This window comes from Lynx canadensis, chromosome X, assembly GCF_007474595.2.
Source record: "Lynx canadensis isolate LIC74 chromosome X, mLynCan4.pri.v2, whole genome shotgun sequence".
NCBI lineage: Eukaryota > Metazoa > Chordata > Mammalia > Carnivora > Felidae > Lynx > Lynx canadensis.
This window is the reverse complement of record NC_044321.2, coordinates 106,728,291-106,749,997: the sequence shown is the minus strand read 5'-3', so window position 1 is coordinate 106,749,997 and position 21,707 is coordinate 106,728,291. Positions and strand designations below refer to the sequence as shown.

Here is a 21,707-nt window from a genome sequence, read left to right as displayed (position 1 = left end):
TTTTGCACAGTGAACTTGTATTTTGTAACTGAGGTTTGCACAGTGAAGTTCAAATAACTAAAATTATTAATAATTAATATTGGGATAATTAAAATCAAAATAATGTAGAAAACTGTCAGGGGAGTCCGGTTTTGTCGGACTTACTGTCTTTGAGGGGTATTCACGTCTTCAGATGTGAATTCCATTTGATTTCTCTTGTGTTTGTTCATCATTGCAGCTCCCTCTGGTCTCAACAGGTTAGCTTCCATTTGGCCTCAGTTCCCAGTACAGCATTCATGCTCCTTAATACGCATATTGACATTCAGAGGTTCTGTAACCTCTTCTCTTGGCAAGAATTCGATTCTCCCAGTATTTGCATTGAAAACTGCAGCCTTGTATGTGTAGAACGGTTGGCAAAAAGGGGGAAGGAGGCCAATTTATCTGACTCCAGTCCACAAGCTACACAAATTCACGTGACAAAAAAAAAGCAAATCTACAAAAATGCATGGGCAGAAATCAGGTATCCGGGTTGTGTGTGACTTTTGCAATTGGCTTTCTACAGCATGTCGACCCTGGCATCCTTCCAAAGCAGTCTTTGACCAGGTGATCACTATACCTATAACTTCGGAAAATTGCTTTGGTAATAAAGTATATCAGACAGGTCTTCTTCTGGTTTGGAAAGCATATTTACAGACTACATATTTATTAGTTTATAATAGGGCATCCTAAGTGCTAAGTGCCTTTCCTCTGACACATACACACAAACACACACAGGGACAGTTTTGACTGATATTTAAACCTGAGTTCTATAGTAGAGTGCAGTAGTATTATAGATATGCAGTGGCTGTGGATCTTTTGCAATTGTACCTTTCCATGTAATATCTGGCCTAAAATCAATTGATCATACCTTTTTATTCAAATTTAATATTGATTATAACCAGTTTTTAGTACCAGAATAGGCCTAACTATAGAACAATGTACAGGAAAGGGAAGGGAAGGGAAGGGAAGGGAAGGGAAGGGAAGGGAAGGAATGTTAAGGTCATATTAAGAAGTGATAGGAAGGGGCGCCTGGGTAGTTCAGTCGGTTAAATGTGTGACTCTTGATTTTGGCTCAGGTCATGACCTCCCAGTTCATGAGTTCAAGCCCCGAGTCGGGGTCTGTGCTAACAGTGCAGAACTTGCTTGGGATTCTCGTCTCTCTTTCTCTCTGCCTCTCCCCCACTCATTCTCTCCCCCTCTCTCTCCCTCCCTCCCTCCCTCCCTCAAAGTGAGATAAATAAACATTTTTTAAAAAAAGAAGTGATAGGAAGAAGTAATATAATTTTGTTCTTTTTAAAAAAGTTTGTTTAAATAACCTCTACGGCCAGTGTGGGGCTCGAACACACAACCCCGAGATCAAGAGTCACATGCTCTTCCAACTGAGCCAGCCAGGTGCCCTGTACTCCTTTCTAATGGAAACAGTTACTTACTCTGTGTTAAGCACTGCGATAAGCACGTTGCACATACTCTCTCATCTAATCCTCACTGCAACCCTATGGTGTTGGTGTTATTATTTATCTCCTTTTTACAGATGGGGAACCTGAGGCTCAGAGAGATTAGTAGCATGTCTGAAGACATTCTGCTAGTAAACAGCAGCGTCAAGACTTGAACTTAACCCACTGACTCCACAGTCTGTGCTTAAAATCTCTGTGGTTATATTGTGGAAATATAAAAAAGGTTTCATTGGGAACTTGGGTTTGCTGTCTGTCTCTTTCACAATGCATTAGTGACCTAAGACTGAGTACTGGATAAAGACAGTGCTGCTGGACTGAAGTAAACATCTGGAATGTCCAAAAGCTGCAGACTTTCCAAATTCGAGAACTGTAAACTCTTAGAAGTGGAGGGGAGAAAGCATCATTCAATTTACAGTACCCTTGTGCGGGATAAGCCTGCCCTGCACACTACTGTCGGTAACAGCAACCAGACTTTTGAAAGTTATATTATGGTGAGATATACTATTATTTAATACTGGTGGTGCCTGATCCTTTTATAGGAATCTTTTGTTTAGGAGATTTTACCGTAAACTGTGCTGAATGCGTGCAGCTCTCACAGCACATTTTAAATCCCCGGTTGGTTTTTCTGGTATTTGACCTCACAAGACTTTTCTGTTTCAACTTTCCATCCCACTTGCAGTTCCGTTTTGTTCATTTCCTTTTCTTTCTTTTCCTTTCCCTTTCCTCTTCTCTTCTCTTCTCTTCTCTTCTCTTCTCTTCCTCTCCCTCTTCTCTTCCTCTCTCTCCCCTCTCCCCCTCCCCTCTTCCCCCTCCCCTCTCCCCCTCTCTCTCCCCTCTCCCCTCTCTCCCCTCCTCCCCTCTCCCTTCTTTCTCTTTCTGTCTCTTTTCTCATTCTCTTCTCTTCTCTTCTCTTCTCTCTTCTCTTCTCACTCTCCTCTCCTCTCCTCTCCTCTCCTCTCCTCTCCTCTCCTCTCCTCTCCTCTCTGTCTCTTTGTCTCTCTGTCTCTCTCTCTCTCTGCATTGGTTGTTCAATCAGCATACCCTTATTGAGCACACTACATGAGTCAGCCGTGTTTCTAGGTGCTGAGGATATAACCCTGAGCAAGTATTCAAATAAGTTTTAATATCAAGGTAAGGAACCTAGACATTTTTCTATAAAGAATGTCAAAATAAGAGCTAAATTGAGGGGGTTGTTGATCTAGTTTTAAAGAGAAGCAATGAATTGAGACAGCTTCGGACTCCCACTTACTCTATCAGCTTTAAGGAGAAAGTTGATTTCTTATATGAAGGCCCACACTCACCCACTCTGTTCTTGGCTTTGCCTCCCTTTTTGGTCCCAGCGTGTACCAGGCACTGTTCCGTGCCACCCTGCATGTGGACCACCAGGTAGCACAATGTCTTCCACAGAGCAGGTGCTCACCACTTCCATTAGTTTAGCAAGTATTTGTTGAGAACTTAGTATATACGAGGTATTGAGCCAGTGACAAGATGAATACGACACGTCCTTGAGGCGCTCACCGTAAAGCACACAGCTGATCCAGAGTTCCACTATGTGACAGGGAGATGGACAGACGTATTGGGGAATGCTGAAACCCTGAGTAGAGTTCCGTGCTGGATCTAATTCGTCCACTCATCTGATATGCATATCCCTTCCAGGGCATTGTCCCCTCCACTTTGAACCCATCCAATAAGAAGGTCCAGTGAAGTTAAATCTCAGATGCCCACGTACTTGACTTCAACTTTATGCATACAATGCAAGTACACGTTTCACTGGTAAATAAAACGTAAGTAGAGCCTGTTGTTGATATTGATTGGTACCTCCATAAATCACATCTTAATAGAACTGTGAATGATCTTTTTTACATTTATTATTTATTTATTTATTTATTTATTTATTTATTTATTTATTTAGTAACCTCTATGCCCAATGTGGGGCTTGAACTCATGACCCTGAGATCAAGAGTTGCATGCTCTACGGACTGAGTGCCATGCCAGGCACCCCAGTCTTTACAGTTTTTTAGGAAGTACTTGGATTCATTATCTGCCCAAATCCCTAGTAATATGCCTATAAATCTTAGGTTATGTTTCTGCATTTTTGTGCCCACTGGAGGCAGTACAGAGTAGAGGTGGGCAGCACGTATTCTGGAGCATGCCTGAATTTGATCTCTGCTCTTCTCACTCACTGTGTGACCCTGGACCAAGTTACTTAATCTTTCTCTGTCTCACTTTCCATATCTGGAAAATGGGGACAATAATGGACCTGCGTCACAGGATTGCTACCAGCAGTAAATGCATTGATGTATGTGAAAAAGGTAAGATTAGTGCCAGGCACACAGTAACTACTGTGCACATTTGCTCTTATAATTTCAATTCAACTGAAATTATGTGCTTTATTCTGTTTTTCACAAATCGTACATACTCATCTATAAATTTTTTTAAGTTTATTTATTTTGAGAGAGAGCATGAGCAAAGGGAGGGGCAGAGAGAGAGGGAGACAGAGAATCCCAAGCTGGCTCTGCACTGTCAGCACAGAGCCAGACGTGGGGCTCTATCGCACGAACTGCAAGATCATGACCTGAGCCAAAGTCAAGAGTCGGATGTTTAACAATTGAGCCATCCAGGCACCCACATACTCATCTTTAAATGACATTCAAGACACTGGAGATTGATGTGAAGGTGTCTCTTACATGGAGTCTGTAGTCCTTTGAGTCCTTTCACACCAAAAGCCAAGTAAGTTCACTTTCATCTATACTTGGAAGTGAGACACCAACTTTGACTTTACTTTCTGCTCCTTTTACATGGCCAGAATTTTACAGCATATTACATGACTGGCTCACACATTATCCCATGCTGAGGGATAAGTGCTTTTAGAATGCTTGATGTGTAGCTTAAAAGCTACAATAAACAAAGCATACAACAGAGCTGCTGGCCAGCCTTGTGATTTACATGGGTATTTCTTTAGTCCACCAGTAACAGCTTTGGCAGCATGCTGTCTAGGGGCCAAAATTTAATGGTGACTTTCAGTCTTATGCTGATAACTGGTTTTGGCAATGCTCAGGAATTCTTTTTTTTTTTTTTTTTAATATATGAAATTTATTGACAAATTGGTTTCCATACAACACCCAGTGCTCATCCCAAAAGGTGCCCTCCTCAATACCCATCACCCACCCTCCCCTCCCTCCCACCCCCCATCAACCCTCAGTTTGTTCTCAGTTTTTAACAGTCTCTTATGCTTTGGCTCTCTCCCACTCTAACCTCTTTTTTTTTTTTTTTTTCCTTCCCCCCCCCCATGGGTTCCTGTTAAGTTTCTCAGGATCCACATAAGAGTGAAACCATATGGTATCTGTCTTTCTCTGTATGGCTTATTTCACTTAGCATCACACTCTCCAGTTCCATCCACGTTGCTACAAAAGGCCATATTTCATTTTTTCTCATTGCCACATAGTATTCCATTGTGTATATATACCACAATTTCTTTATCCATTCATCAGTTGATGGACATTTAGGCTCTTTCCATAATTTGGCTATTGTTGAGAGTGCTGCTATGAACATTGGGGTACAAGTGCCCCTATGCATCAGTACTCCTGTATCCCTTGGATAAATTCCTAGCAGTGCTATTGCTGGGTCATAGGGTAGTTCTATTTTTAATTTTCTGAGGAACCTCCACACTGCTTTCCAGAGCGGCTGCACCAATTTGCATTCCCACCAACAGTGCAAGAGGGTTCCCGTTTCTCCACATCCTCTCCAGCATCTATAGTCTCCTGATTTGTTCATTTTGGCCACTCTGACTGGCGTGAGGTGATACCTGAGTGTGGTTTTGATTTGTATTTCCCTGATAAGGAGTGACGCTGAACATCTTTTCATGTGCCTATTGGCCATCTGGATGTCTTCTTTAGAGAAGTGTCTATTCATGTTTTCTGCCCATTTCTTCACTGGGTTATTTGTTTTTCGGGTGTGGAGTTTGGTGAGCTCTTTATAGATTTTAGATACTAGCCCTTTGTCCGATATGTCATTTGCAAATATCTTTTCCCATTCTGTTGGTTGCCTTTTAGTTTTGTTGGTTGTTTCCTTTGCTGTGCAGAAGCTTTTGATCTTCATAAGGTCCCAGTAATTCACTTTTGCTTTTAATTCCCTTGCCTTTGGGGATGTGTCGAGTAAGAGATTGCTACGGCTGAGGTCAGAGAGGTCTTTTCCTGCTTTCTCCTCTAAGGTTCTGATGGTTTCCTGTCTCACATTTAGGTCCTTTATCCATTTTGAGTTTATTTTTGTAAATGGTGTGAGAAAGTGGTCTAGTTTCAACCTTCTGCATGTTGCTGTCCAGTTCTCCCAGCACCATTTGTTAAAGAGGCTGTCTTTTTTCCATTGGATGTTCTTTCCTGCTTTGTCAAAGATGAGTTGGCCATACGTTTGTGGGTCTAGTTCTGGGGTTTCTATTCTATTCCATTGGTCTGTGTGTCTGTTTTTGTGCCAATACCATGCTGTCTTGATGATTACAGCTTTGTAGTAGAGGCTAAAGTCTGGGATTGTGATGCCTCCTGCTTTGGTCTTCTTCTTCAAAATTCCTTTGGCTATTCAGGGCCTTTTGTGGTTCCATATGAATTTTAGGATTGCTTGTTCTAGTTTCGAGAAGAATGCTGGTGCAATTTTGATTGGGATTGCATTGAATGTGTAGATAGCTTTGGGTAGTATTGACATTTTGACAATATTTATTTTTCCAATCCATGAGCAGGGAATGTCTTTCCATTTCTTTAAATCTTCTTCAATTACCTTCATAAGCTTTCTATAGTTTTCAGCATACAGATCCTTTACATCTTTGGTTAGATTTATTCCTAGGTATTTTATGCTTCTTGGTGCAATTGTGAATGGGATCATTTTCTTTATTTGTCTTTCTGTTGCTTCATTGTTAGTGTATAAGAATACAACTGATTTCTGTACATTGATTTTGTATCCTGCAACTTTGCTGAATTCATGTATCAGTTCTAGCAGACTTTTGGTGGAGTCTATCGGATTTTCCATGTATAATATCATGTCATCTGCAAAAAGCGAAAGCTTGACTTCATCTTTGCCAATTTGGATGCCTTTGATTTCCTTTTGTTGTCTGATTGCTGATGCTAGAACTTCCAGCACTATGTTGAACAACAGCGGTGAGAGTGGGCATCCCTGTCGTGTTCCTGATCTCAGGGAAAAAGCTCTCAGTTTTTCCCCGTTGAGGATGATGTTAGCTGTGGGCTTTTCATAAATGGCTTTTATGATCTTTAAGTATGTTCCTTCTATCCCGACTTTCTCAAGGGTTTTTATTAAGAAAGGGTGCTGGATTTTGTCAAAGGCCTTTTCTGCATCCATTGACAGGATCATATGGTTCTTCTCTTTTTTTTTGTTAATGTGATGTATCACGTTGATTGATTTGCGAATGTTGATTGATTTGCGAATGTTGAACCAGCCCTGCATCCCAGGAATGAATCCCACTTGATCATGGTGAATAATTCTTTTTATATGCTGTTGAATTCGATTTGCTAGTATCTTATTGAGAATTTTTGCATCCATATTCATCAGGGATATTGGCCTGTAGTTCTCTTTTTTTACTGGGTCTCTGTCTGGTTTAGGAATCAAAGTAATACTGGCTTCATAGAATGAGTCTGGAAGTTTTCCTTCCCTTTCTATTTCTTGGAATAGCTTGAGAAGGATAGGTATTATCTCTGCTTTAAACGTCTGGTAGAACTCCCCTGGGAAGCCATCTGGTCCTGGACTCTTATTTGTTGGGAGATTTTTGATAACCGATTCAATTTCTTCGCTGGTTATGGGTCTGTTCAAGCTTTCTATTTCCTCCTGATTGAGTTTTGGAAGAGTGTGGGTGTTCAGGAATTTGTCCATTTCTTCCAGGTTGTCCAATTTGTTGGCATATAATTTTTCATAGTATTCCCTGATAATTGTTTGTATCTCTGAGGGATTGGTTGTCATAATTCCATTTTCATTCATGATTTTATCTATTTGGGTCATCTCCCTTTTCTTTTTGAGAAGCCTGGCTAGAGGTTTGTCAATTTTGTTTATTTTTTCAAAAAACCAACTCTTGGTTTCGTTGATCTGCTCTACAGTTTTTTTTAGATTCTATATTGTTTATTTCTGCTCTGATCTTTATTATTTCTCTTCTTCTGCTGGGTTTAGGCTGCCTTTGCTGTTCTGCTTCTATTTCCTTTAGGTGTGCTGTTAGATTTTGTATTTGGGATTTTTCTTGTTTCTTGAGATAGGCCTGGATTGCAATGTATTTTCCTCTCAGGACTGCCTTCGCTGCGTCCCAAAGCGTTTGGATTGTTGTATTTTCATTTTCGTTTGTTTCCATATATTTTTTGATTTCTTCTCTAATTGCCTGGTTGACCCACTCATTCGTTAGTAGGGTGTTCTTTAACCTCCATGCTTTTGGAGGTTTTCCAGACTTTTTCCTGTGGTTGATTTCAAGCTTCATAGCATTGTGGTCTGAAAGTATGCATGGTATAATTTCAATTCTTGTAAACTTATGAAGGGCTGTTTTGTGACCCAGTATATGATCTATCTTGGAGAATGTTCCATGTGCACTCGAGAAGAAAGTATATTCTGTTGCTTTGGGATGCAGAGTTCTAACTATATCTGTCAAGTCCATCTGATCCAATGTCTCATTCAGGGCCCTTGTTTCTTTATTGACCGTGTGTCTAGATGATCTATCCATTTCTGTAAGTGGGGTGTTAAAGCCCCAGCAATTACCACATTCTTATCAATAAGGTTGCTTCTGTTTATGAGTAATTGTTTTATATATTTGGGGGCTCCGGTATTCGGCGCATAGACATTTATAATTGTTAGCTCTTCCTGATGGATAGACCCTGTAACTATTATATAATGTTTTATATATTTGGGGGCTCCGGTATTCGGCGCATAGACATTTATAATTGTTACCTCTTCCTGATGGATAGACCCTGTAACTATTATATAATGTCCTTCTTCATCTCTTGTTACAGCCTTTAATTTAAAGTCTAGTTTGTCTGATATAAGTATGGCTACTCCAGCTTTCTTTTGGCTTCCAGTAGCATGATAAATAGTTCTCCATCCCCTCACTCTGAATCTAAAGGTGTCCTCAGGTCTAAAATGAGTCTCTTGTAGACAGCAAATAGATGGGTCTTGTTTTTTTATCCATTCTGATACCCTATGTCTTTTGGTTGGCGCATTTAATCCGTTTACATTCAGTGTTATTATAGAAAGATACGGGTTTAGAGTCATTGTGATGTCTGTATGTTTTATGCTTGTAGTGATGTCTCTGGTACTTTGTCTCACAGGGTCCCCCTTAGGATCTCTTGTAGGGCTGGTTTAGTGGTGACAAATTCCTTCAGTTTTTGTTTGTTTGGGAAGACCTTTATCTCTCCTTCTATTCTAAATGACAGACTTGCTGGATAAAGGATTCTCGGCTGCATATTTTTGCTGTCTAGCACCCTGAAAATCTCGTGCCAATTCTTTCTGGCCTGCCAAGTTTCAAAAGAGAGATCAGTCACGAGCCTTATAGGTCTCCCTTTATATGTGAGGGCACGTTTACCCCTTGCTGCTTTCAGAATTTTCTCTTTATCCTTGTATTTTGCCAGTTTCACTATGATATGTCGTGCAGAAGATCGATTCAAGTTACGTCTGAAGGGAGTTCTCTGTGCCTCTTGGATTTCAATGCCTTTTTCCTTCCCCAGTTCAGGGAAGTTCTCAGCTATAATTTCTTCAAGTACCCCTTCAGCACCTTTCCCTCTCTCTTCCTCCTCTGGGATACCAATTATGCGTATATTATTTCTTTTTAGTGTATCACTTAGTTCTCTAATTTTCCCCTCATACTCCTGGATTTTTTTATCTCTCTTTTTCTCAGCTTCCTCTTTTTCCATAACTTTATCTTCTAGTTCACCTATTCTCTCCTCTGCCTCTTCCATCCGAGCCGTGGTGGTTTGCATTTTGTTTTGCATTTCATTTAAAGCGTTTTTCAGCTCCTCGTGACTGTTCCTTAGTCCCTTGATCTCTGTAGCAAGAGATTCTCTGCTGTCCTGTATACTGTTTTCCAGCCCAGCGATTAATTTTATGACTATTATTCTGAATTCACTTTCTGTTATATTATTTAAATCCTTTTTGATCAGCTCATTAGCTGTTGTTATTTCCTGGAGATTCTTCTGAGGGGAATTCTTCCGCTTGGTCATTTTGGATAGTCCCTGGTGTGGTGAGGACCTGCAGGGCACTTCCCCTGTGCTGTGGTGTATAACTGGAGTTGGTGGGCGGGGCCGCAGTCCGTCCTGATGTCTGCCCCCAGCCCACCGCTGGGGCCACAGTCAGACTGGTGTGTGCCTTCTCTTCCCCTCTCCTAGGGGCGAGATTCACTGTGGGGTGGCGTGGCCCGTCTGGGCTACTTGCACACTGCCAGGCTTGTGATGCTGGGGATCTGGCGTATTAGCTGGGGTGGGAAGGCAAGGTGCACGGCGGCGGGGGGGCAGGCTTAGCTCGCTTCTCCTTAGGTGATCCACTTCAGGAGGGACCCTGTGGCAGCCGGAGGGAGTCAGATCCGCTGCCGGAGGTTTGGCTCCGCAGAAGCACAGAGTTGGGTGTTTGCGCGGAGCGAGCAATTTCCCTGGCCGGAACCGGTTCCCTTTGGGATTTTGGCTGGGGGATGGGCGGGGGAGATGGCGCTGGCGAGCACCTTTGTTCCCCGCCAAACTGAGCTCTGTCTTCGGGGGGCTCCGCAGCTCACCCTCCCTTTGTCCTCCAGCCTTCCCGCTTTCCGAGCAGAGCTGTTAACTTATGACCTCCCAGACGCTAAGTCGCGCTTGCTGTCGGAACACAGTCCGTCAGGCCCCTCCGCTTTTGCAAGCCGGACTCGGGGGCTCTGCTTGGCCGGCGAGCCGCCCCTCCGCCCCGGCTCCCTCCCGCCAGTCCGTGGAGCGCGCACCGCCTTGCCGCCCTTCCTACCCTCTTCCGTGGGCCTCTCGTCTGCACTTGGGTCCGGTGACTCCGTTCTGCTAATCCTCTGGCGGTTTTCTGGGTTATTTAGGCAGGTGTAGGTGGAATCTAAGTGATCAGCAGGACGCGCGGTGAGCCCAGCGTCCTCCTACGCCGCCATCTTCCTGTCTCTAATGCTCAGGAATTCTATGCAGCCAAGACAAATTGACAAATACAAAGTCCTTCAGAGCAACGATGAATTAACATTGGAATTATTGTTTTGGCCTCAGTGTGGGTGATTTTTAGCCTCTCATCTTTCTGTATTGTTTCACATTCATTATTTCCAGGGCACTGATGATATAGTCACTTTCAGGGTTAAGCACAGGGGAAAACTTGCTGAAAATGACACGGAGGAGTGTGCGAGCCAGTCTGGCCCAGAAAGCAGGACACTGGTGGGACTGGATGCTATACAAAGTGCAGCTCAGACCAGGGTCCCAGGGTAGATCCACTTTATGGGCCAAGTTGGTACAATTTCCTCATCATTATATTTACATTACAGTTTATCTTTGTCATTAAGTGGCAACATATTAATACTGTGCCCAACAAGAAAGCTTCCTTAGTAGCAATAAGTAAGTGGGTTAATTAACTTTCACATGTACGATTATTCTCCATTTTTATTCAGAAATTCCCTTACATAAAATACGCAAGCAGTTAAGTTGGGTTTAGAAATTCACCAACAAACGGCCTTTATAACCTACTGTAATTATCTCCAGAAATCATCATGTGTTCAGTGACTAACTCTCCAGAGCTTTTACTAAGATAAATAAACAGAAGCAGCACTAACCAGTTCCCTTATATTTCCTAATCTTTGGCATGCCGTTTAGTCGTATTTTAGACCTAAGGAGGGCTCTGTCTCTCCCTAGGAATCCAGACTATGCTTTCTCCTTGTTGACCCACTGGAAAATTTAAACCTCCCTCTTGCTGATCAACCTCAGTCCAACCAGGCTCTTGTACATGCCTTTACATTGTGCGCATGTCAGGAGATCTGAACACGTGGTGTGCGTTAGCAAGCACCTAGCACAAAACGACCATGGGATGGGCCAACAGTACGCATCTGCTTCTTAAAATACTTACTGGAGAGGCGCCTGGGTGGCTCTTCGGCTCAGGTCATGACTTCGTGGTTCGAGCCCCACGTGGGGCTCTGTGCTGACAGCTCAGAGCCTGGAGCCTGCTTCGGATCTGGTATCTTCCTCTCTTTCGCACCCCCCCCCCAAATAAAATAAACATTAAACAAAAATTTAATAAAATAAAATACTGACTTGAGTTCTGCCTTATTGGTTGGAACATAAACATTGACCAGAGCACCACTGCACAGTTCCTGGGCACCCTGATGAATCAGCAACAAAAATTTAACCACGTGCCCAATATATCCCTCAAAGCATGACTGGTGTTTCTAATCATGAGCCAGAATTACCCAAAAAAGGCATGATTTTGTTTGTACTATTCTATGTATTCTATTCTGTTCTATGTCTAAGGGGGCAACAACGTTTGAAAAAGCATTCCAGAAAGATTTCTGTCCTGACGGATTAAGAGAGACAAATATTAATGTGTAAGAGTTTCTGCTTTTTGAAATCTCATTTTTATTGATCCCCTTCCTTGCCTGATGGTTCCAATAAATGAGGTGTTAATATAATAAGACCTCAACATGAATTTTTGGACTTTTGTAGTATCTTGATGGGCCAGCCATACTAATAAAAATTATTTGTCATAGAAATTATGGTGTTGAGAAAATTATTTTGGGATCAGAACCAACATTATAAACAACTAGCTACTTTCCGTGAAAGCACTTCCAAACTCAGAGTTCATGGGGGGTAAAGAATATAGAATATTAATCTTCTGTGTTCTCTTTTTTAATGAAAAATGTTTGAAGAATTATTTTCTCATTGTCTAAGGGAGCCTGGTGAAGAAGAGTTCTAAAATGAACTGGCATCACCATTAAATTTTTGCACATGCACCTTTTTTTTTTTTTCACAAAAATGCATTTGTATCTGGAGGGAGAATTATTCTCCTATCAAAATCATACATGCTTCAAAATACTTCTGCGTTATTTAGAAAATAGCAATGTAGACTAAAAGAACGATAAAGATGAAGAACACTTTAAAATGTTTTTTGAGGTTCAATTCGCCAGTGGAAATTTTTTCAAATTTAACAGTGACACTTTCTTTATCCTGCAAGGATTTGCAAATGCCGTGTGGATGTGCGTTAGAGGTAGTATTCTCCTGAAAAGAACATTATACAGATGGAAATGTTGCTTGTGTGTGCTTAGGGGAAAACTACATCAATTTCTTCAAAAGCATAGCTTTAAGACTTAAGTTCGGCTCTGTATCATTCAGTGTAGTGAGCAACAAATATTTTAATTTATTTAAAAGAGTTACCACTATCATGACAAAATAAATACATAGTAGCTTACAAAATGTGCCCGAAGTAGAATTTTCTATGTGCAAATATATATACTTAAAGTAATTTACTTGAGGGGGCCTATTTGATAGGCTCCATATTAGAATCTGATACTTATGCTAACATATATGTTTGAAAACCTACTATGCAGTCAGCACTAAAACTATTTTGGTTCAGTTTTTTTTTTTTTTTTTTTTTTTTTTTTGCATTAGTCTTTTTCTATTTCCTTGTTAAGCCTGTTCTTTCATTTCAGCTTCCATCTACTTTTAGAAAAATGGCATTTCAGTTGCATCAGATGGTTTTTAAAGCATGTTCTTCTTACCTCTGTTTAGCATAACTAGTGCATTTGGATAGGAAACACAATAGGACATTTTGTGTGTGTGTGTGATTTCATCTTTAGCTTAGACAGTACTGTTCCACTTATCACTAATGGTTTTCCTGATTTTTCTATTGGTGTAAATAACCCAACAAATGAATGTGGTATGGAATTAGTGTTTTCCTTGGGTTTTAAATCTCATTTCTAGTTTTCACTAGATGTGAACATGGAGAATCCCTCTATTCTTTATGTTATCTGATCAACATTTGCAATTGTAAGGAGCAGGTTTTCTTTTATTTTTATTTATTTTTAGGTTTTTATTTTATTTTTGAGAGAGAGAGAGCGTGAGAGGGGAAGGGGCAGAAAGATAGGGAGACACAGAATCTGAAGCAGACTCCAGGCTCTGAGCTGTCGGCACAGAGCCCATCACGGCGCTCGAACTCCTCCTAAGCTGTGAGATCATGACCTGAGCTGAATTCTGACGTTTTAACCGACTGAGCCATCCAGGCACCCCTAGGAGTAGGTTTTCTTGATTTTCGCCAACAGTGTATAAGATATATTTAATTTTGGATTTCTATTGGAGCATATCTTTCCATTTACTAGGACTTGCTGATAGATTTTCTCAAATGCAATGAAATATTAATTAAGTGGAACTCAACTGTCTGAAACCCATAATCAATAAGAATTTTGCTGCATTTGGTCATTAGGAGAAATAAAATATGAATTTACCAGAGATTAAGTATAAGAAAAAATAACCTGTATTATAGCCTAAGGTCGATTCATATTGAAGCCAAACCCCAACAGCTTCTATTAAACTTAATAAGAATTGATGTCCAGGGATGCTTAAGGCATTATAACAGCTCTAGTAATGAGATAAAGATTTAATTAGGTTTATTTTATGCTGTTTATTAAGACAAAAAAGGACTTGTACTGAAAAGATTTGTACCAAAAGTGGCTCCTAGTAACCACGATTTAAAAAAAAATTTTTTCTCCCAGTATTTTCATTAATTGAATCTAATTTATGATCTACTGATTTCAGGCAACAACGTGTTTTATCTTTTCATAAAACTGATGAAGAAAAGCTATTTCTTCTCATGCATCCACTTTTTATGTTCCTAATTTCATGCCTCATTTCTTTTCCCTTATCACTTAAAAAAATTCAGCCAACCACTTTTATCTTATTTTATATAAAGATTTTATTTTATTTTTAAAATTTATTTAAGTTCAAATTAGTTAACATACAATGTAGTATTGGTTTCAGGAGTAGAAACGAGTGATTCCTCACTTACACATAACACACAGTGTTGTGCTCATCCGAACAATTGCCCTCCTTTAATGCCCATCACCCATTTAGACCAGAAACCCCCCACCTCCAGCAACCCTGTTTGTTCTCTGTATTTAAAATTCTCTTACGGTTTGCCTCCCTCTCTGTTTTTATCTTATTTTTCCTTCCCTTCCCCTATGTTCATCTGTTGTGTTTCTTAAATTCCACATATGAGTGAAATCATATATTTGTCTTTCTCTGACTGACTTACTTCACTTAGCATAATACACTCTAGTTCATCCATGTTGTTGCAAATGGCAAGATTTCATTATTTTTAATTGCCAAGTAATATTCCAGTGTGTGTGTGTGTGTGTACCACATCTTCTTTATTCATTCATTAGTTGATGGACATTTGGGCTCTTTCCATAATCTGGAAATTGTTGATAGTACTGCTATAAACTTGGGGTGCATGTGCCCTTTCAAATCAGCATTTTTGTATCTTTTGGATAAATACCTAGTAGTGCAATTGGTGAGTCGTAGGGTAGTTCTATTTTTAATTTTTTGAGGAACCTCCATCCCGTTTTCCAGAGCAGCTGTACCAGTTTGCATTTCCACCAACAGTGCAAGAGGGTTCCCCTTTCTCTGCATCCTCACCAACATCTGTTGTTTCCCGAGTTGTTTATTTTAGTCCTTCTGACAGGTGGTATCTCATTGTGATTTTGATTTGTATTTCTCTGATGATGAGTGATGTTGAGCATTTTTTCATGTATCTATTAGCCATCTGGAGGTCTTCTTTGGAAAAGTGTCTATTCATGTCTTCTGCCTATTTCTTCACCTAAAGATTTTATTTTTAAGTAATCTCTACACCCAACTTGGGGCTCAAACCCATGATCCTGAGATCAAGAGTCGCATGCTCTACCAACAGAGCCAGCCAGGTGCCCCCAACTGCTTTTAGGTACAGTGATGGCTGAGCCTTTGTTAAATTTACTATCTATACAGATTATCTTTGTTGGATTATGAATGAGAAATCCACTCATTTTCTAAACATTATCTATTGATAAGAATTCATATGCAATTGATACAGCTGTAATAATCTGTATATAGTTTAAATACCACCAAGGTGAGTAAAGCAGTCATTGTAAAGTCATGGTTTTGGTTTTTTGGTGACATTTTAATGGGATACGTATTTCTTCTTTTATGTCTGTCTATCTATTTAGATAGATAAATATGTTTTGTTTTTGTTTTTTAATATAATTTATTCTCAAATTGGCTAATACAGCATGTACAGCATGTACAGTGTGCTCTTGGATACGTATTTCTTAAATTATGCTTACAGAGGTAGCCTTAGGAAAGGAAGCCACTATGCTTGTAATTCTACAAGCTGCCACCAGGTGGTGCCCGATTGTAAATTGTCACCATCTGAGCTTCCCATCTGTGGCTAACAGGTTTATAGCATTCAACTGAATCAGGCTTTTTTCAATGAAAATTATTATTAAAATGGTCAATATAAATATTCACTTATCAATTATTGGTAGATTGATACACAATTTAAAACAGTATTTAAAGAGATGAAGTGCATAATTAATACCTTTCTCTCACCATCTTCGTTGTTGATAACCTCATGTGTTTTCTCTGGTTTTTCCTTAAGGAAAACTTTCCTTTTAATCAAAATACTTTGTGTACTAAAAATCTCTGGGCCATATGCCTAAATACATCTTCCTGTAGGTTTTCTGCTTATAGATTTCCCTTCTACTGCTCTAGTTAATTGCTTTGCTGCTAGTTCTAATTGCCCTAGATGACTGAAGTCTTATTTCTTTAGATTTCAGGTGAACTATTAGTTCTTGGCACTTTTTATTTTTTTAACGTTTATTTATTATTGAGACAGAGAGAGACAGAGCATGAACATGGGAGGGGCAGAGAGAGGGTGAGACACAGAATCTGAAGCAGGCTCCAGGCTCCTAGCTGTTAGCACGGAGCCAACATGGGGCTCGAACTCACAAACTGTGAGATCATGACCTGAGCGGAAGTCAGACTCTTAACTGACTGAGCCACCCAGGCGCCCCAAAGTTCTTGGCACTTTTTATATAGGAAAGAATTATGTCATGTGTTCAGTCCAGTGTCTCACTAGGTTTAGCTCCTTTTTAGCTAGCAGTCTTAAGATTCTGTCCCTTCCCTCAATGACACAGACACTCACGTATGTATACACAAATGTATACATGCACAGACACACCCCAGGTGCACACACATGCACACACATACCCCACACACACTGGTTTCCAGCAGTGTAATATACATGCTAGATATGTAGCTGTATCTTCCTTTGGTCTCTGAAAAATCCTGTGGTGGTCTCTCTTCCACCAGCCAGCTTTTATAACTCATTCGAACTCCTGCTTTCTTTTGGACTTTGATGCTTGGATTGTTTTAAAAGCTAATTTGCATCAAATAGTAAAGATTATCTATTAACTTCCCTAGCAGGTTGCGGGCAGTTTTATAGTCTGCTTTGTAAAAACAGTCCATTACTCTGTTTCTTCTGAACATTTGAAAGCATTTATTTCAACTTCCCATTCAGATAAAAAGGATGGTTTTGAGTAGAGACATAGTGGCTTCGGTTCTTACGATCATGTATATTCTCATGCCATGAAAATTAAGAGTTTAAATGTGAGGAAGGAGTACAGAAAGAGGGAGAAAGAAGGAATCAGACACTAACGGAGGGAGGGAGATATTGAGAGACTGAGATTAAAACTTCTCCAAGGTATAGAGCTAAGTATTCAACTCTGGTTATTAGAACTGAGCTCTTGTGCTGGCAGTGTCATTGACTCTCTTTGTAACTGTGGCCAAGTCATTTATTCTTTATAGTCCTATTGTCTTGCCTGAAAAATGAGGGAATTGGCCTGTAGGTCATCACTGCTCACATTGTGAGTCTGTGACTCAGGCTCATATTAAAGCAGAAATGTGGGGAATGCGTCTTTGCTTCGGGTCTTGCTTGGGTTCATGATTGAACAACTCAACTAGCAATAAAAAGGGCAGATCTTTATACATAATGAAAATGTCTTTGTCTTTGTTTCGTGCATTTCCTGGACCTGCTGCTATCAATGTGGTACTCCGCATTTGGGAGACATTGGTAGACAACACTTTCGAAGGCACATTAAAGGAAAACTGGAACTCTGTGGTGGGTATTTCTTTCTCTCACTTGCAGAGACCCAGTCACTGTGATTGACAAGAAATATTACCTTCAGATAAGAGTAAGTATTCTAAGAGGGCACAGCTTGTCATTCTAGATTTCTAGGAGTTTGTGGTTATAAAGGAGATTCAGAACTGAATTGTATGCTACCTCTAGTGATCTGGGGGTGCAAGATTATGTTTCCCACTAGAGTATAAGCTCCTCAAGAGAAGAGAATCTGTCTTGTAGGCGTTTCTTGTCATCCAAAGACCAAATGTAGTGCTATGCACGTAGCACACAAGTTGGCAATGCACTTCCTCCCTGATACTGTAATATAAAGTTACCAGCTCATGGCATCTTCGCCTGATATGGTGATTTTCCTACTTCTAGCCCAGTTTCCCATGCCATGTGATAGAAACCCAGCAAAGAGGAGTGTACCACTTAGTGAAGGAGTCCGGCATACTGTTAGACAGCTCAAGCTGTGAGCCAGCCCTTTGCTGTGTTTAGCTAAAATGTGCCTCTCTCTGACTCTCTAGTTTCTGCCTACAGATCCTTCCAGAGAAAGAGAAAACAGGTCGACCTCTTGCCTTTACTTTTTCTTGTTCATCTCCAGAGTTCCTTATTTTAAAAAGTATTTATATAAGGAACTTGATGGCTTCCTTCATAACAAAACATTTACAAATTTTTTATAATTATTTTTAAGTAACGGGATGAAGTTTGTTAGATTCTTATTTCCGTATTGAACAAGATGAGGTGATTTATTTCAGAAGCACTTAATTACTGCTTACTTATTTTGTGCCAAGCACCATAGTAAGTGCTTTATAAATATTAACACATTTCAAGCTAGAAAACAACCTTATTAGATAGATGCTCTTATTGGCACCATTTTCTGGATGAGGAAACAGAAGTACACATGGATTAGGTAGTTTGCCCCAGGTCTTCCAACTAGTAGCTCCAAAATCCTGTACTCAACCACAGTGCTATAGTGGGGTATTGTTGATGGGTTTATAAAAAAGGCAGGGACATTTAATTGTTTCCCTTTTTCTGTTCCCATAAGTAAATACCCTGTTGTTTAAAGTTTCCCATTTTTCATGGCACTTTACTTATTATGAAGTTAAATTTCCTTTTTCAAGATCTGGGGAAAGTGCAGCTGAAAGACCTGAATGGAAGTCATTTATTCTGTTTGTTTTTGCTACCTTGAAGCACTGTACCTTTATTTGGATTATATAAAACTTTTTCCCGTTTAATTAATTGATGTTGCTAATATCTGGGCAAGTTTTACTCTAGCCTCTAAGGATGCTGTTACATCAGCTCTGTTTTCTGTCCCTAGGGCATCCCTTTACTGTTTTCCATCTAGGTCCTTTGCACTCTCCCACACTGAATCTATTTAAATGTTTACTTTGGCGAAAGTCAAGCCTGAAACGTCAAATAAATACCGTAATTTGCTCATTTGTATTTTTTCATTGTCTTCAAACTCCCGACAATCCATCTACCCCATCTAATACCAGTACGATGCCAGTGTAGGTCCTGCCCCGAAGCGGTTCACAAAAATAGCCGCACGGCTATGATACAATGAGCTCAGGGTGGAGAGTTCTGTTTGACCAGTGCTTTGAGAGCCTGATAATCCCCGTTGCTTGGTGGAGGTGAGAAGCTGGCCTTAGGAGAATGAGTGGGAATTCTCCCTTCCTAAGGAGGCACATTCCATAATTCTATAAAACCCTAAAATATGTATATTTAAAAAACAAATTTAAGTGTGTAGCATACAAATATTTGCTAGACCATTAAAGTCCATGAGAATAGGGACCATGTCCAATACCTTGTACACAGTACTTAATACATATTTGTAGAGCAAACAAAGAAAAACTGTTTTTTAAATATACAGACTCTTACCTCTACACGGCTGACAAGTCAAGATTTTTAATGAGTAACTACTATACTTTGCATACTGCCACCTTTGTTATTTATATAATATTCAACTCAGCTAGTATTTATTAAGAACCTAGTCAGGTCAGGTACTGTGCTGGGGGGTGGGTAATAGTAAATATACCTACAGTTCTAGCAATGTTTAATTCAAATTAGTGTTGTTCTTGAATGAAATAATTGAATTTCAGGGGGTTTAATAGAATAGTGTGGTTGGAAGCCATATTGTAGTGTGTGCAAGAGTGAGAGTGAGGAAGAGGAGACATCAGGGGGAGAATATTCCAGCAATGAAGGCTTAGGAAGCCCTCCTTGAGAAAGAGGCAGAACTGGAATATAGAAAAGTCACGTGGATCTTTTAGGGGAGAGAGAGAATTGCAGCCTAAGAGATAATGGGAAGATACCCAAGGGTGATGGTCAAGGAATGGCTGATTTCCTAATGATATTATGGTTTGGCTTATTCATCAGAAACCCTTGTGGGTATAAAGATAAGTTTTTCAAAAACAAAGGGTATATAACATCTGGTTTCCTAAAATTATGTCTATTCACTCAGATTATCTCTTAGAAATTTTTTTGAAATTTTGAAAGTAAAATGTAACATGAGGGGCTGTTGGCTTGCCCTTGTTTATGCCGTTGACCTCTAGTTATGTGGCCCCAAGTTAGTCCGTAATAAATATTTATTCAGGGAATGTATTTATGAAAGAGAAATTACAGAGAACTATTATCACCATGCATTCTGTAACTGGATATGAGCGATTTACCCTGGGGGGGTTAGAGTCTTTCATTTACTTGCCTGAATGTATTTCACTAGCCTGATCTTTCAGGATTACTTGCAATTCTAGAATTGTCAAAATCTATATTGTTCCATAAGAGAGTTTTATTTGACTTTGGCAAAGTTGATAAACCAAGTTGTGTTGTTTCAGTGATTACTGATGTGGAAGCTCCTTTGTTGCTTGAGGCTTGAATGTGTTTGGTGGAACAGGATTTGGTATTACATGTGATTGATAATGCCATCCATATTTGGACCCTGAGAATTTAAGCTCCGTTTTATGTCAGTGTGACGTGAAAAGTTTCTATTATTCTGAGAAACTTTATGACACTATTATTTTAAATAGAATCGAGGCATTTTGGTCTCCACTGATATATTAAATTTTATGACAGATTTAATCATAATCAGTCCATCAGTACTCAATGATACAGATGTTATAATGTTAACTTTAATTTCAGCCTCATCTCTATAAGGCATACTTAAATGATTTCAAATTGACGAGCACAACATGGTAACTACAGTATAGAATTTCATCAGCTTTCATGGACATTCTGTTCACCTTAGTATAAATGTAAGTGCTCTCTTTAACTCAATATTCAGGCTATTGCTCCTTCTCTTCCTTTTTCCTTGGCCATTTGAGCGGAGTCGATTCTTTTTTAATGATTTTTTAAAATTTTTTAATGTTTATTTTTAAGAGAGAGAGAGAGAGCAGGGGAGGGGTAGAGAGAGATGGAGATACAGAATCGGAAGCAGGCTCCAGCACAGAGACCAACGTGGGGCTTGAACTCACAAACCGCGAGATCATGACCTGAACTGAAGTCAGACGCTAAACTGACTGAGCCACCCAGGTGCCCCACTTTTTAAATGATTCTTAATCTATATGTTGGTGCTTACCTCAGTGTACAGGCTTCCTTGCTGGTTTGACTTCAGCATTTTCCTGGAGTTTTGCTTTTAAATCCCTGCTTTCTTTTCAGGTTCTTACTCAGCTCTGATCCTGAAGCCCTCGTGTAAAGAAATCTGTTTTATTTTTCCTTCTCTTTATTATCGGCATGCTCAGATTTTGATACAGCAAGCTTACATATTAGCATTTGTTGTAGTATTGTAGCTTCGCAGTTTTTCACAATTTCTAAAACTTGCTTCAAAATTTTCACTTTGATTTGGATCACTTGTTTGTACAGAATTTTTATTATCGGGGGGAGGGATTTAGTATGCCCAAAGGCTTTTATGCCTCGCTTCTGCCAGCTGGATGCCAGATTTCTGGACCACATGTTTTCTTGAACGGGTGATTTTAAACCCTGCGTATCAAGCACTTTCTACCTTATTTGCCAGACATGCATGAGAAGATATATTCAAAAAATCATGGGCGATTCAGGATCCTCTGGCTTCCATGGATAGGCAATAATGAGCTTTCATATTGTAGTTACAGGAAG

The 21,707-nt window shown here is 39.9% G+C and overlaps 1 protein-coding gene across 4 annotated transcripts in view; it reads left to right on the top strand.

The window, feature by feature from the left end:
• The window catches only part of MBNL3 (muscleblind like splicing regulator 3), a 117,022-nt gene that overhangs the window by 14,674 nt on the left and 80,641 nt on the right, over nt 1–21,707 (top strand). Inside the window, exon 1 of one of the 4 annotated variants that reach the window (XM_032592237.1) lies at nt 3,081–3,256. The exons of the other annotated variants lie outside the window; for them this stretch is intronic. The gene's annotated coding sequence lies outside the window, so the exon portion shown is untranslated. Of the gene's footprint in view, nt 1–3,080; nt 3,257–21,707 lie in introns of those variants that run through there. 4 annotated transcript variants of the gene reach the window in all.